Here is a 17,877-nt window from a genome sequence, read left to right on the forward strand (position 1 = left end):
GGTTAATTAAGTAGGTTGGATGGTTGAGTACCATTGTATCAAGTCTCAATGCAATACCACAAATAGTTGCAGAGATATTACCCTATGTGTGCTTGCACGCAAAACCTTAACCAGAATTTCTAAGTCGAATAATAAAGGCCTATTATTTGAATTAAATGCAAAGTAGAGTTATCTAACTTGGTTAATTAAGTAGATTGGATGGTTGAGTACCATTGTATCAAGTCTCAATGCAATAACTCAACTAGTTGCTGAGATATTAACCTATGTGTGCTTGCACGCAAACCTTAACCAGAATTTCTAAGTCAAATAATAAAGGCCTATTATTTGCATTAAATGCAAACTAGAGTTATCTAACTTGGTTAATTGAGTAGGTTGGATGGTTGAGTACCATTGTATAAAGTCTTAATGCAATACCTCAAGTAGTTGCTGAGATATTAACCTATGTGTGCTTGCACGCAAAACCTTACCCAAAATTTCTAAGTCAAACAAGAAAGGTCTAATTATTGGCATTAAATGCAAAGTAGAGTTATCAAAATTGGTTAATTAAGTAGGTTGGATGGTTGAGTACCATTGTATAAAGTCTCAATGCAATACCTCAAGTAGTTGCTGAGATATTAACCTATGTGTGCTTGCACGCAAAACCTTAACCAAGGGGTGACGTCGACGCTTTGGTGAGTAGTATAGCTCTCCATATTCTTCGAATAGTCGAGCTAAAAATGAACTTTTTAGTAAGGATTATATCTTTTTCAAAACAGGGTACTTGTATGTAGGCTTTTTTTCAAATGAAATATTTCGTTTTCTATTATGCTTTATGTAAAAATGTTATTATCAGCATTAAGTAGGAGTGTTCAAGTAACTTTAACGGCTTCAAACTATGTGTTTAAACACACTTATCCACAGGAGGCCAATAAGGGCCTATGCTCTATTGGCATGGCTCTTGTGATAATTTTTAATCCAGAGCATGTATGCATGGGTAAAAGGCAACATACATTTCACGTTTTGTGTTTTGGTTACATAAAAATGTTGCACGATCAACATCTGAGGACAGTTGGTGTTGTTAGCAGATCTCTATTTATCTCTCTGCATAAACTATTTTAATATGTGCCAAGTAAAGGTCATCTGACAAACTAGAACTCCGCGAGTCGGATGTGTCGCCTGACGAATTATTTACTGTCGACATTATAGCTGTTAGATTGGCATTTTATTCATTTATAGACAATAATGTTGCCATTTAACTTTCAAGTGTAGGTGGCATTTGAACCCCAATCAGATATACCTACAGAATAAGTTTCAGGTTGAAACCTCCTATAGTTTACGGGATATGCCACGGACAAAACTTAAGCAAGAAAATTAAGGACAATAACTCTAAAAATATGGCAGCAAGAGTAACGGTTCTTGTGCACTGCACTTGCCCTCAATGGGATCTATCTAGCTATGAAGTTTCAAGTTGATACCTCTTATATTCTTCAAGATATGCCCCGGACAAAACTTTAAGCATGAAAATTAACAAAGGGCAATAACTTTAAAACTAAGAAAGCAAGAGTTACTGTTATTCTGCACTGCACTTGCCCTCAATGAGATCTATCTAGCTATGAAGTTTCAAGTTAATACCTCTTATATTCTTCAAGATATGCCCCGGACAAAACTTTAAGCATGAAAATTAACAAAGGGCAATAACTTTAAAACTAAGAAAGCAAGAGTTACTGTTATTCTGCACTGCACTTGCCCTCAATGAGATCTATCTAGCTATGAAGTTTCAAGTTGATACCTCTTATATTCTTCAAGATATGCCCCGGACAAAACTTTAAGCATGAAAATTAACAAAGGGCAATAACTTTAAAACTAAGAAAGCAAGAGTTACTGTTATTGCGCACTGCACTTGCCCTCCATGAGATCTATCTACATATGAAGTTTCAAGTTGATAACTCTTATATTGTACAAGATATGCCCCGGACAAAACTTTAAGCATGAAAAATAACAAAGGGCAATAACTCTAAAAGATATGGAAGCAAGAGCAACAGTTCTTGTGCACTGCACTTGCCCTCAATTAGATCTATGTACATATGAAGTTTCAAGTTGATACCACTAATAGTTTAGGAGATATACCCCGGACAAGCGAAAATGGGACGCGGACGCCGCCGCCGCCGACGCCGCCACCGCCGCCGCCGCCACCGCCGCCGCCGTCACCTCCGCCGCCGCCGACAAAAGTAACCCCTATATGTCGTATTTTCAGGCGACACAAAAATTGCTTAATATTACTGTATGACATGGACAAATTTTCTGTAGTTTTAAAAATAAAGAAGTTGGTCAAAAGGTCAAAGTTAAGGGCATTCGAGGACAACATTGGTTCTCATTTGCAAAACTGTAGACATGGTCTAAATATCATTGCTGTAGCTTTAAAAATTAAAAATCAAAAGGGGTGGGGCTAGCTTTAGCTCAATGGGCATATTTGCAAATGCTTTGCTCGACGGTCATCATATGATGCTCTACAACAAATATCAAAGGTACGAGCTTTGTGGTTTGAAACAAGAGGATTTTGAAAAATGTCTTAAATAAGTTTCTAGAAAAATTGTGACCCCAGGGGGCAGTGCCAGCTTTGACCCAATGGTCATAATTTGAACAACACTGGTAGCAGATCACTAAATTGTGCCTTATTCAAAATAGCAAGTCCAAACCTTTGAACACGTTGGATGACCAGTTATAACCCCAGTGGCATAATTTGAACAAACATTCACAGGCAATTATGCTGAGATGGATGCGCGAAAACACGAACACTTTTTCAACATTTCCCAAATTAAGTGTACAAACTTGTGAACACTTGGTGTGGGCAGTACTGACCCCGGGTGCACAATTTGAACAATTTACAGAAATACAGAACATGGCTTTCAGCAAGAACAAGGCGGAATTAAATTGACAAAATCAACTGCAGAACCAAAAAGCAAGTTGTCTCCCTTTAATCCTAGACTTGACTTTACATGTTAACATGGCTACAAATAGAATTCACTCATGCAGACCTGACTAATAATAGGTTAGCTAAAAAAGCATTTTTTTTAAACTTTCAAGGGCAATAATCTTGGCATTGTTTTGAAAGGAACCAAGCTCAAATATATATTTAAACACTGTACAAGTTTCATAGAAATACAAGCAAAACTGAAGATTGCATCGTGTTCCAAGCGATTATTTACAGACACATATACTAAGAACACATAACCATCTCATAAGCTCTTTGGCCAGTAGATCTAAAAACAACAAAGTATAAAAAGGGAAAGGTCAGTGCCTATTTGGTATGTTGGGTTGGGTAGCCAAAACTATTTTTTTTGTTTTTGTTTTTTTCCGAGGCCTAATTGGTCAGGAATTCTTGAGAGCTTATTTGTTTTAAAATAATAAGCAGGTTTTTTATATGTTTTGTGGCCAAGCTGACAGAGAATGTTCTAGAAGAAGAGAATGTGTAGTAGACAGATATAGGACTGCAGGGACACACCCGCTACATGGAAGACACACGTTAAATGCAATCCAATTACCTTTTAGTTCTTGAAAGAAAATCTAAATATATAAAGTGTTATTTTCTAATGGAGAAAAATAAGTTAAAGCAGAATGGTTGCAAAATCACTCAATATATGTTTCAAAACTAGGACAAAAACAAAACAAAAACATGGCAGTGATTAAAAATATATTAACAAATTACATAGACCATGGTTGCCAATGACTATTAATATTGACTATTAATATTAACTAATGCTTAAAAGTCACTCAACTGCAAAAATGTAAAAAGATATAGTTTGTTACCCATAACATAAAACAAACAAAACATGTAATATAAATTATGACTCCAAACCAAATAATATGAATAGCAAAAAGAACAGGCTTCAAACAAATAGCAGAACTACCAAACAGAGCCAAAAACAAACCTTAAAACACTGACTTCACGCATTTAACATGTCATACATAAAAGAGCTAAAACCAAACTAAAAATATACCAGACTTCACATTTACAGCATGGCTGCCATGGGGAGCCAAAAACAAACTAACTATACAACAGACTTCACATTTATAACAGGCCTGCCACGATGAAACAATAAAATCTAACAATACAAATGGCTTTAAAACCATATGAACAAAAAGAGAACAAGAGCTGTCACAGTATGTGACGAATGCACCCGAATGTGACATTGACCTACGAACAAGGTCAGTACATGAAAAGTTGATCTTGCCTTTACGTGTCAAATACATATGGCAAGTTATTTTAAATTGCCTCTGAACATAAAACAAGAGAAAGTTACAGCCCGGACACGACAACATATACTCTATGTCCTTATATGCAGCACTCCATTGTGAATAAACACTAAGTGTGACCTTGACTTTTGAGGTAGGGACACGGGTTTTGCACGCGCCACGTCATCTTGGTATATGGAACACATGTGGCAAGTTATTTTAAAATCTGTTCATACAAGGGAAAGTTACAGCCCGGACACGACAACCTATACTCTATGTCCTTATATGCAGCACTCCATTGTAAATAAACACTAAGTGTGACCTTGACCTTTGAGGTAGGGACACGGGTCTTGCACGCGACACGTCGTCTTGGTATGTGGAACACATGTGGCAAGTTATTTTAAAATCTGCCCATACAAGAGAAAGTTACAGCCCGGACACGACAACCTATACTCTATGTCCTTATATGCAGCACTCCATTGTGAATAAATACTAAGTGTGACCTTGACCTTTGAGGTAGGGACACGGGTTTTGCACGCGACACGTCGTCTTGGTATGTGGAACACATTTGGCAAGTTATTTTAAAATCTGTCCATACAAGGGAAAGTTACAGCCCGGACACGACAACCTATACTCTATGTCCTTATATGCAGCACTCCATTGTGAATAAACACTAAGTGTGACCTTGACCTTTGAGGTAGGGACACGGGTCTTGCACGCGACACGTCGTCTTGGTATGTGGAACACATGTGGCAAGTTATTTTAAAATCTGTCCATACAAGGGAAAGTTACAGCCCGGACACGACAACCTATACTCTATGTCCTTATATGCAGCACTCTATGGTGAATAAACACTAAGTGTGACCTTGACCTTTGAGGTAGGGACACGGGTCTTGCACGCGACACGTCGTCTTGGTATGTGGTACACATGTGGCAAGTTATTTTAAAATCTGTCCATACAAGAGAAAGTTACAGCCCGGACACGACAACCTATACGCTATGTCCTTATATGCAGCACTCCATTGTGAATAAACACTAATTGTGACCTTGACCTTTGAGGTAGGGACACGAGTCTTGCACGCCACACGTCGTCTTGGTATGTGGAACACATGTGGCAAGTTATTTTAAAATCTGTCCATACAAGGGAAAGTTACAGAGCTGGACGGACGGACGGACGGACGGACGGACGGTGCGATTTTAATATGCCCACCTTCGGGGGCATAAAAACAAACTAACAATACACAATAATACATACATATAGCAAGACAACCATGAAAAACAGCAACATACAATCTTACAATACACCAAACCATACATATAGCAATCAGGCTACCAAAAAACCAAAATCAAACTAACAACACAACAGTCTGCATACATATAACAAGAATTAACAAGAATTAACTAAAACAATCAAATTCCTTTAAACATATAAAAAGTTTACAAGCAGACCATTAAAACACTCTAACAATACAACAGAACGTGTGTATAAAGCATGGATTCTGTAAAGAGCAAAAAGCAAAAACAAATACTTCATAAATTATATGGCATGGCTACTTTACGATTACAAACACAAATTGTGATGCATCAGCCTACAATTCCATAAAATGACAACCATAGAAAAATAACAAAGAAACAAACAAAAACAATACAGAGCCAAAAGAAGACAAAAAGTTCAACAAATTACATACAAATTGCATTGCTATAATTAAAGACTTATATTACCAGATTTCATACAAAAAGAATGGCGCACTACTCTAAAACAACACTTAAAAATAGTTACAATTTCAACACACTTCATACCCATCATGGGTACCATAACAGACAAAAACAAACTAATATTACTATATGCTCTAACAAGGAAGCTTACCATAAAAAAAACATAATAAAAGTACCAACACATTTTACTCGACACATGTGGCCATAAAAGGGGAAAAAACAAACTAAAAAATCACAATCCACATACATATAAAAAGACTTCTATTTCATGATCAGATTAACAATATAGTGTCACACACAATAAGGTACAACAGACCTTATGCATGGAACATGGTTTTAATAATGTAACACCAATTAACTAACAATAAATCAGACTTCATACTATTTGCATGGCTTCTTCAAAGGAAACAAACACTAAAATACACATGACTTCATATATAATTGTTTTAAACAAAACATGGCAATTCAGCATATCAAATACATAATTATGGTTTTGCTACTAATAAACCCCAAAACAAACTTAGATTACACAGACCTTTTACATATAGAAAAGCTATCATAAAAAGACAAATAAGCAATTCTCAAGGCATCATTCAAATAGCATGGCCGAAATAAAGAGCCAAAACAAACTTACAACACAGCATACTTCATAAATACAGCAAGGATATAATAATAAGAATAAGAATAAACAACAACAATACAAGACAAGTCATACACAGAGGAAGACTTTCACAAAAATATCAACACAACATATTAAATACATGTTACATGGCTACGAAAAAGACACTATAACAAACTAACACTACACCAAACTCCATACACAGAAAATGGCTTTCATAAAATACAAACAATATAAAAATACAACATATTTAACCCATGTTTAAATGAAGCATGGCCACCATAAAGATATAAAGATAAAAATACATAAGCCTTATTATGTTTAGCATGGCCACAATGAAGAGCCAATAAGAAAACAACAATACACATATTGCAAAAATAGGGCATCGGTACAAGAAGGAGCCAAAAATAAACAAACAACAAATTCAATACATGTAGCCTGGTTATCATAAAAATATAAACCTAACAATGCACCATCCTTCGTACATATAGCATGGCTGACATAAACTGACAATAATCAAACAGACAATACACAAGATTTTAAACATAAAGCATGGCTACAATAAAGAGCAAAAACAATTCTAACAATATTCCAGACTTCATACATATAGCCATAAAAATCAAACTAACAATACACAGGCACTTATTTAAATATATAAATAGTATTATAATTATATTAATACACAAATTAACTAACAACACAACATATAACAAAGCATGGCTACCATAAAGAGCCAAAACAAGCTAACAAGGATATAATAAAGCGATAAAAAACACTAACAATACACCATACTTCATACATTTGATGTAGCATGGCTGCAGTGAAAGGTCAAGCACAACCTAACAATACACCATACTTCATACATATGATATAGCATGGCTACAATTATATGCCAAACTCAATCTAACAATTCACCTTACTTCATAAATGTAATATAGTATGGCTACAATTAAATGCCAAACTCAAACTAACAATACACCATACTTCATAAATGTAATATAGTATGGCTACAATTAAATGCCAAAATCAACCTAACAATACACCATACTTCATATATATATATATATAACATAGTTACAATTAAGAACCTAACACAACCTAACAGTACACCAAACTTCATTCATTTAATAGGCTTACAATAAAGAACCAAATACATGTACAACCTAACAATACCTCAGACTTCATACAAGTAACATGGCTACCATAAAGAGCCAAACACAATCTATCAATACAACATATTTCATACATAGAGGAAGGCTATAATAAAGAGCCCAAAACACTCTCATATTACCCCGGACTGAATACATGTTGCATGGCTTTAATAAAAAGCCAAAACAAACAATACACCAGGTTTAATAATTAAAAATGATAACATTCTAATAATACAAAATTTTAATACTTCATACATATAGCATGGCTGCCATAACATGACAATTTTAGTCAAACTTGCACTAGAACAGACGTTATATGCATAGCATGGCTACAATTCATAGTTTTATAAACTTAAAAAAACAACACCAAACTTTAAACATGTAGGATCGCTACCATATAAAGCCCAAACAACAAACAATATGCCAGAATCTATACATAGATATTGCATGGCTACAATGATAGTACAAAAGCAAACTTACAAGACAACATACTCCATCCATTTGAAATGGTAAGGTAAAAATAAAAAAAACCTGGGAGGGAGTTTTAAATAATCAACATAAATCAAACATATAACATATAAAGATATAAAACAATCAGTATGGAGCCAAATCAAACGTAAGAAGAATGTATATATCATGGCCTATAAAAAGATGCAAAGAACAAACTTACAGTACATCATACTAAATGCATAAAGCTTGGCTTTACAAAGAGTAAAAACAAACTTATAGTTCAACAGACTTCATACTTACATGGCTTCAACGAGTAAAGCCAAACTTACAATAAAATAGACTTCATACAAGCATCCGCTTAACAAAGAGTAAAAACAGACCGACAATACAATAGGATTCATAAATATACGAGTAAATCGTACATGGCTAAACTAATGAAAAAAACAACAAATTTACAAAACAGCAGATTTCATAAACACAGCATGGTTTTACAAAAAGTAAAAACAAACTTACAATACAACAGACTTCATACATACAGCATTGCTTAACAAACAGTAAAAACAAACCTACAACGCAAAATATTTCATACACACAGCACGGCTTTACTAAAAGTAAAACCAAACTTACAATACAACAAACTTCATACACACAGCATGGCTTTACAAAGAGTAAAAACAAACATACAATACAAAAGACTTACAATACAAAATCCTTAATACATACTAAACAGACAGCATGGAGTAAAAAAAAACTTACAATACAACATACTTCATACATACAGCATGGCTTATCAAAGACTTTACAATGAGTAAAAACAAACTTACAATACAATAGGCTTCATAAATAAACATGACTTAACAACAAGTAAAAACAAACTTACAATAAAACAATGCCCTAACATACAGCATGGCTTAACAAAGAGTAAAAAACAATCTTACAAAAATACTACAAATGTTATACATACATCATGGCTTAACAAAGAGTAAAAATAACAATCTTACAAAAATACTACAAATGTTATACATACATCATGGCTTAACAAAGAGTAAAAAACAATCTTACAAAAATACTACAAATGTTATACATATAGCATGGCTTAACAAAGAGTAAAAAACAATCTTACAAAAATACTACAAATGTTATACAAACAGCATGGCTTAACAAAGAGTAAAAAACAATCTTACAAAAATACTACAAATGTTATACATACAGCATGGCTGAACAATGAGTAAAACAATCTTACAAAAATACTACAAATGTTATACATACAGCATGGCTTTACAAAGAGTAAAAACAAACTTACAGTAAATGTTATGCAAAAGACTTCTTACATATACCATGGCTTTAAATATAGGAAAATCACCCTTACAGTACAACATACTCTATACTTACAGCATGGCTTTACTAACAGTAAAAACAAACTTACAATACTACCAAATCCATAAACATGGCATGGCTTCACAAACAATGAAAACAAACTTACAATACAAAATACAACATACAAACAGCATGGCTTTACAAACAGTAAAAACAAACTTACAACACACCATACTTCATACATACAGCATAGCTTTACAAACAGTAAAAACAAACTAACAATAAAACAGACATACATCATGGCTTTATAAACAGTAAGGAACAACTTTACAATGCAACAAACTTCATATTTACAGAATGACTTCACAAACAATAAAAACATTTTACAATATAAAGGACTACATAAATATAGCATGGCTTCACAAACAGTAAAGCAAACTTACAATACAACAGACTACATACATACAGCATGGCTTCACAAACAGTAAAAACAAACTAGCATTATAACATACTTCATACCTATAGCATGGTTAAACAAACAGTAAAAACAAACTTACAATACAACAGACTTCTTACATATAGCATGGCTTTACTAACTGTGAACAAGAGGCCCAAAAGGGCATATGCTCTACTGGCATGGCTCTTGTGGTCATTTTAATCCACAGCATGTATGTATGGGTAAAAGGCAACAGATATATAGTTCACATTTTGTGTGTGGGTTACCTGAAAACGTTGCACGTTCAACATCTGAGCCCAGAAAGAATTGTAAGCAGATTAGTTGCATGAACTATTTTAATATGTGCCAAGTAAAAGTCATCTGACAAAAAAAAATGCTTTCAAAACTGTACTCATGGTAAAAAATTCTATAGTTTTAAAAATTTAAAAAGAGTTGGTCAAAAGGTCAAAGTCAAGGGCATCCGAGGACAACATTGATCAACTTGAACAAACATTCGCAAGCAATTCTATTGAAATGGATGCAAAAACACACAGAAGATTTTCAAACCTATCCCAATTTAATTTTACCAAACCTGTGAACCCTGGGTGCGGCCAGTAATGACCCCAGGTGCATAACTTGAACAAACATTCACAACCAATTTTGTTCAGATGAATGTGCAAACTACAGACACTTAGAGCTAAAAAAAATGGCCTTTTGGCTTTCAACAAGAACAAGGCAGAGTAATTCACAAAATCAACTGCAGTACAAAAAGCAAATTCTCACCCTTAGTCCTAAACTTGAGTTTACACATGTAAACTTGACTAAAAAATATAATTCACTCATGTGGATCTGGCTAAAACTAGGTTAGCTAAAAATAGCATTTCTTTAATTTAAAACTTTCAAGACCCTTTATCTAGGCATGCATATGCGAATTTGGCCAGTTTTCGAAAAGAACCAAGCTCTAATTATTATCTAAATACTGTACAAGTTTCATCGAGATACAATCAAAACGGAAGACTGTATCGCGTTAACAAAAAAATGTTTACAAGAAATTGTTTACAGATACACGGACACACGGACGCACGCACGGACGCACATACTACATACACATTACCATCACATAAGCTCTTCTGGCCTTTGACCAGTAAAGCTAAATACTAACGTACATGTACAACAGACTTCATACATACAGCGAGGCTCTATAAACAGTTAAAAGAAAATTACAATACAACAGACTGCATACACACAGCACGGCTTCACAAACAGTTAAAACAAACTAACAATACAACAGACTTCATTCATACAGCGCGGCTTCACACACAGTTAAAACAAACTAACAATACAACAGATTTCATTAACCAAGCTGATATTAAAATGCAATTCACTGAATAAGCCAAACACAAATTTACAATATACTTCCTCATATAATAGAACATAGACTATTGCTGCCTAAATGAGCTAAAGCATTCAATATCACTTGATACATGGCTTCTTGATGCAGGAATTATGGCTTTAAAGAATCCAAAAACAAACCAACAACACTAACACAAAAATTCCAAGTTTAACACAAAACACTGGAAAAACAAGACAATATATGACACGAACTTACATACACCAATGTGCCATTTAGTGGAGCCAAAACAACCTGACGTAACATTAACAACATAAGCTTGATGCATTTACTGTGGCTTTCATAAATAAGCAAAAAATAAATAAAGCCAAAACACCACACTAAAAAATCATGATATAAAGAAACTGAGGCTTCCAATACAGAACTTAGAATACATAAAAAACGTACGACCCTTGAGCACAATCATGTCATACACTAACTTTGGCTACCATTAAAATAGCTAAAAACACAGCAACTATAAAACATTTTTTTCCGATATAGATTTTGCTATAAAATGAGCATAAAAACACAATTAAGACAACATCATTGAAGTCACCCAATGTAAGTACTGTGGCTACAATACAGACACAAGAAAAAATAAAAAATAAACAACACTACTCTAATATTATGCAATGCATAAACCAAAGTTGAGCAAAAATATTTTTCATCAAAGCATAATACATTTACCATGACTAACATTAAAATGACAACAAAATCCTGAAAAACATATATCATGGCTCAAAACTGAAAGGCGAAGTAGTTCTAACAATACAAAGAAGAGTAGAATGTTACTTTGCATGTTTATGAATGTTGTTGTACCTACTTTTTGATTATACACAATGCCCATGAAAAAAAGAATGCGAGTAAACAATCATATATTTATAAGTCTTTTGGTTGTGAAGTTTTTGGCCTTTGATTATGAAATATATTTGGATTTAGCTCTAAAATTATTTACTTTATACTTTGTAAGATTGAGACTTTCTGTACACCCTTTGAGAATACAAACAGGACGTTATGCACTAATAATGTACCTCGTAATAATATACCTCATAATGAAAGATATTGTTTATGTTGTAATCGTAGAGACATAAGAGGATGAATATCATCTCATAAGTATTTGTCAATGATATCATCAGTTACATGTAACTTATATAAAACAATGCTGTATATAATGTATATAATCCATCTGTATTCAAATTCCATCAGTTATTCCATCTGTATTCAAATTCCATCAGTTATTGGAATTATGTAATAAAAAGGATGTTATGAATGTTTGCAAATATATTAAAGAATCAATTGCTATACGCAACTCACTTATAAATAATTTAACTTGATATAGTATCTATGAAACATTCCCTCACTGCCAAAGTTAACATATTACTTATTTGGTATTCAATTTACATAGTATGTTTGCTTATATTATATTTCATTATATTATGTTTGTAAGTTTAGATACGTGGCATGTTTATATGTATAACTATATGTATTACGACATGTACACTTGTATAAGTCAAATAAACTGTCTGTTCTGTTTTGTTCTTCTAGGTCCTTTCGTTAATGAAGTTTATGGCTTCTTGTAGATCCTTCTTTGAATAAGTTCTAGACTCCTTGAAGATCCTTTCTTGAATGAAGTTCTTTAATTCTTTAAGGTCCTTTCAAAATGAAGATCTTTGCTTCTTGAAGGTTCATTCTTGAATGAAGTTCTTGACTACATGTTATGGTTTCTTTCCTGAATGAAGTTACTCATTTGTTGTACATGTAGTACCTTTCTTGATTAAAGTTCTTGACTACTTGAAAGTCTGTCCTTGAATTAAGTTCTTTCAAGAATTAGGTTATTACATACTTTAAATTCCTTTCTTGAATGAAGGTAGTCACTACCTGCTTGTGATCTTTTGTTATTTTAATTGTTTCAACTCTCATCCCAACCAGGGGTTTGACTATGGTCTCATAGAAATATTAAATTACTGCAAACACTAATGTACACACACATTTATTAGTACAGACTCACCTTTAACCTTAATATAACAATAAACAATACACCAAAGGTTACCAATTAAAGAATAAGGTTTTAGTGGCAGCTTTGCGGTTTGGTACTGGGCCTGTCCATACAGTTTTCAGAATAAGAAGAAGAGAAGAAATGGTGCCAGAAGAAAGTGGATGATTGAAATATCCTTTGATTGACGTATAGTGACTGTGTAACATCTGGAAGGACACACACATATGTTGAATGTGGTTATATTTGGAAGGACACATAAATATAGTGGTTGCGGTTTTGTTTAAAAGGACACAGTCATAATGAGACTGTGGATTTGTCTTGAAAGACACAGACATATGGTGACTATGGTTATATCTTTAAGGACATAGACATATGGTGCATATGGTTACTTCTGGAAGGACACACAACTATATATTCAAATGAAACCACTAATGGCCAGACATGATTTTTGCTAGAAAATGAAAATAGGGCTAAAACACTAACCCAAATAACTTTATATATGATATATTAATACATATAGTTTATGTATCAGTTATCATCTATGATTCTTTTAAAATTTAGACCAAAATTACAAAAAGGTTTCACAACTTCAAATGATGGTTAATGAAGCTTATTTGCGGGGTTTCTGGGCAATAGATACTAGTCATTATGTTCCATTTTTGTTAGTCTATTTTAGTTCTTAATACATTTCTATTAAATCTTATTTCAAATTCCATCAACTTAAGTTTTTCTGCAAAAACACAAAACAGAGCCCTGAAGGCCCTGTATCGCTCACCTAATCCAGATTCGAACTTGGCCTAGAGCTAATCACTATAAACATTCTGACTAAGTTTCATGAACATACAGTCACGAATGTGACTTCTAGAGTGCTAACAAGCTTTTCCCATAATTTGACATAATGAACTAGTTTTTGACCACACATAACCCGGATTAAATATTGACTTAGAGATTATTAATATAAACATTTTGACCAACTTTCATGAAGATACAGTTATAAATGTGACCTCAAGAGTGTTAACAAGCTTTTCCTTTTCCTATTAACGTGACTGATGCCTCCTACCTTGAACTTTACTGCTTTTGGTCAATTCTTCAATTCTTTCACTGCCATGGTAAGTCATGATATTGTCCAATGTTGGTCATATCGGCTTCTACAGTAGGTTCTATCAGCATCCATGGTTGTTTCTATGAACATCCAGGGTAGGTTTTACCAGTGTCCATGCTTGGTTCTATTAGCCTCCAGTATCCATGGTTAGTTTTCAGTACGCATGAAAGACTAAAAATATAACATTTTGGTCATGCCATCTAGTTTTCCATATACATGCTATGTCCTATCTAATCATACAAGTTCCTTTCTACATAATGCAACTCAAAGTTTAAGAATCATTCTTAAGTTTAAACCACTTGTCCCCTAAGCACTTCTATGAAAGGCCAAGTTATAAACAAAACACATGGCCTGAAAGAGTTTTATAAGGCCATCTTAGGAGCACTTCTGTTAAACAATCTGGCCTGTTGTTAGTGGAGAGTAGATTCCATTGATTTATAGTTATATAGTGAAACTAGCCCTGCATAATGTTGGCAAAGGTTAAAGCAATCCAATATAGCTTGAACAAAAAATATAAAGGACCTTTAAGTTGTAATTTATATTTATACTGTATACATTTACTACATTGATTTACCTTTATTTTTCACTTAAGTGTATGCTGACCATCCCTGACTGTCACTGCCACCTATGGCCATCCAACCACAAATATTCTAACCTTTCAAAACCAAAGGTTATTCTAACTAGAGATTGCTTTTTTGAAAATGCGCTTGTCTCCCCTATTGTGTGTTGGTATCTGAGAAAAAATAAATGATGGACATGAAATTTGTAATTTTGGACTGGAGATGAACCAACAGTGAAGTTTATTCAACCGTATTAAATATTTAAGAGAAAAAAAGAGTTGTTGATTAATCCTGGAAAATGTAAACAAATTTTGCATTGTTTGAAGTTCCTGGGCGCAAGCGTTATTCAATTATTGAATGGAAACCATTTCATCAGCTCAATGTAATCAAGACCTTGACCTTTGACCTACTGATCACACCATCAATAGGGATCATCTACATGACCAACTTGCATACCAAGTATTAAGATCTTGGGTGTAAGTGTTCTCGAGTTACTGAGCGGTAATCGTTTCTTCACATTAATGTCACAGCAACCTTGACCTTTGGCCTATTGATCTCAAAATCAATAGAGGTCATCCACTAGTCATGACCGACTAGCATACCAAGTATAAATTTCCTGGGTGCAAGAATTTTTTATTTATTGAGCGGAAACAAAGTGTGATTTCAGACTGACGGTATTAAGTCAAGTATTAATTTCCTGGGTACAAGAGTTCTTTAGTTATTGAGCAGAAATCATTTTTAAGCTAAAGGTCACCACCAAAATATCATTTTTTACTTGAAGGTAATCTTGAACTTTTGATCTCAAAATCACTAGGGGTCACCTTTTAGTCATGATCAAGTAGCATACCAAGTATGAAATTCCTGGTTGCCAGTGTGCCAGTTTAGTTATTGCGTGGGAACCGTTTTTTCAACTGAAGGTCATGGTGACCTTGACCTTTGACCTACTGATCTCAAAGTCAAAAGGAGTCATCTACTAGTCATGAACAACTAGCATACCAAGTAGGAAGTTCCTTGGTACAAGCTTTTTTTAGTTATTGAGCAGAAACCATGTTTAAGCTTAAGGTCACTGCCAACATATCCTTTTTTTCCTGGAAGTAACATTGACCTTTGACCTTTCGATCTCAAAATCAATAGTGGTTATTTATTAGTCATGAACAATTAGCATTCCAAGAATGCATTTCCTTGACTCGAAGGATCTTAAGTTACAGAGCGGAAACCATTTCTTCACCTCAAGGTCACAGAGACCTTAACCTTTGACTTTGTGACCCCAAAATCAATAGTGGACGTCTTCTAGTCACGACCAATTAGCATAACAAGTATGGGTCTAAGAGTTCTATAGTTCTTGAGTAGAAACTAAGTGTGATGTACTGACTGACTTACGGACCGATGGACTGACAGTCTGACTGATTGACAGGGCAAAAACAATTTGTCTCCACATGAATTGGGGAGACATAAATATTAACTGTGAACTTGATGAGGTTATTTGGCACATTTTATTGTCACTGTTGAAATGGGAGGTCAGTATGGGGGTTTCTCTCAAATGCACATAGATATAAAACCATTTACTTCTTGCAATGCCTTAAGAGCTAATGCTACATAAGGTCATTAATTGGTTCTATAACATTATTTATCTATCGGTTCACACATGCATTCAGGAAATTAAAGACACATTTGTGCCAAATGATAAAAAAACAATGTTGTTTCCCATTGGCAATCACATTTATGATAAATTGGAAAAAGTGGTACCAATCTGAAAAAAGGCTAATTTTCGGAGATAATTTTTTGAAATATTTTCTTAAATTGATATTAGCAGAACACTTAAACTTTTAGGCGGATTTGGTATGTCCATTTTAAATTCAAACTTTTATAAGAGTTTGAAATGATACAGTCATATAACTGGCTATTTACCGACAATTCTATGTAACCGATTAATTGCAATTATCACAATAAACTACAGTTTTTGAAACATCAGAAACAATACAAATAATTATTGTCTTATTGCCTTTTCTTCCACTTAACCGTCTTTATTAATCCGCCGACCGTTTTCAAGCCATTCCCCCACCAAATCAGCTAGATATGACCTGGTGATCTCTTTATTTCATATCGTGTCAGACTTGTATTGATCTTTATGTGCGTAGCTTTATTAAAAAAAACGATTATTAGGAAAATCGGTATCAAATATTCGCGACTCCTTTCCAACATGACTACAATAGGGTTAGGGTTAGGGTTAGGATGGTATATAATCACTAGTAAAAATGTCAACTTGCCTTGTCAATGTTAACCAAAGTACATCCCTTTTGGAAAAGTCTTGCATCCTTTTGTAAAACAAACAAAACAAAGCTTAGGCAAAGGAGGTCTGGAAATTAATATGCAAAAGCTTACCATGCTGCTCAGGAATTGGATGATTATTTCTGGCTGGAGATGTTGCTTTCACACAGGTGGTAAATCACACTGATGCTTCAGAAGTCCATGTACACCCACAGCAGTATCTGCAATAGGAGCATAAAAATCTAGATAACTGCATACAGGGTTATTTATTTAAGAAGGTTTTATCTAGCATCGAGACATTCACAGTTTTGGTAAAGAAGAGGCCCATAAGGGCCTATGCTCTACTGGCATGGCCCTTGTGGTCATTTTTAATCAAGAGCATGTATGTATGGGTAAAAGGCAACATACATAAATATCACGTTTTGTGTTTGCGTTCAACATCTCAGGACAGAAAGTATTGTAAGCAGATTAATTGCATTAACTATTTTACTACGTGCCAAGTAAAGGTCATCTGACAAAAAATGCTTTAAAACTGTACTCATGGTAAAAAATTTATGTAGTTTAAAAAAAAAGAAGTTTGTCAAAGACACGGGTATCAGAGGACAGCAATCAAAATCAATGTTGAACATTTATGCTCATTTTGAACTGTGTTGTTTGTCA

At 34.0% G+C, this 17,877-nt stretch overlaps 1 long non-coding RNA gene across 1 annotated transcript in view; it reads right to left on the minus strand.

The window, feature by feature from the left end:
* LOC128240083 (uncharacterized) overlaps window positions 1-17,877 on the minus strand; it is a 66,806-nt gene that overhangs the window by 6,991 nt on the left and 41,938 nt on the right. Inside the window, exons 5-7 of the long non-coding RNA XR_008262038.1 lie at window positions 17,332-17,438; window positions 14,964-15,122; window positions 14,348-14,560 (exon numbers count right to left, since the gene is read on the minus strand). This is a non-coding gene — a long non-coding RNA (uncharacterized LOC128240083). The remainder of the gene's footprint in view (window positions 1-14,347; window positions 14,561-14,963; window positions 15,123-17,331; window positions 17,439-17,877) is intronic.

Source organism: Mya arenaria, chromosome 7 (genome assembly GCF_026914265.1).
Source record: "Mya arenaria isolate MELC-2E11 chromosome 7, ASM2691426v1".
NCBI lineage: Eukaryota > Metazoa > Mollusca > Bivalvia > Myida > Myidae > Mya > Mya arenaria.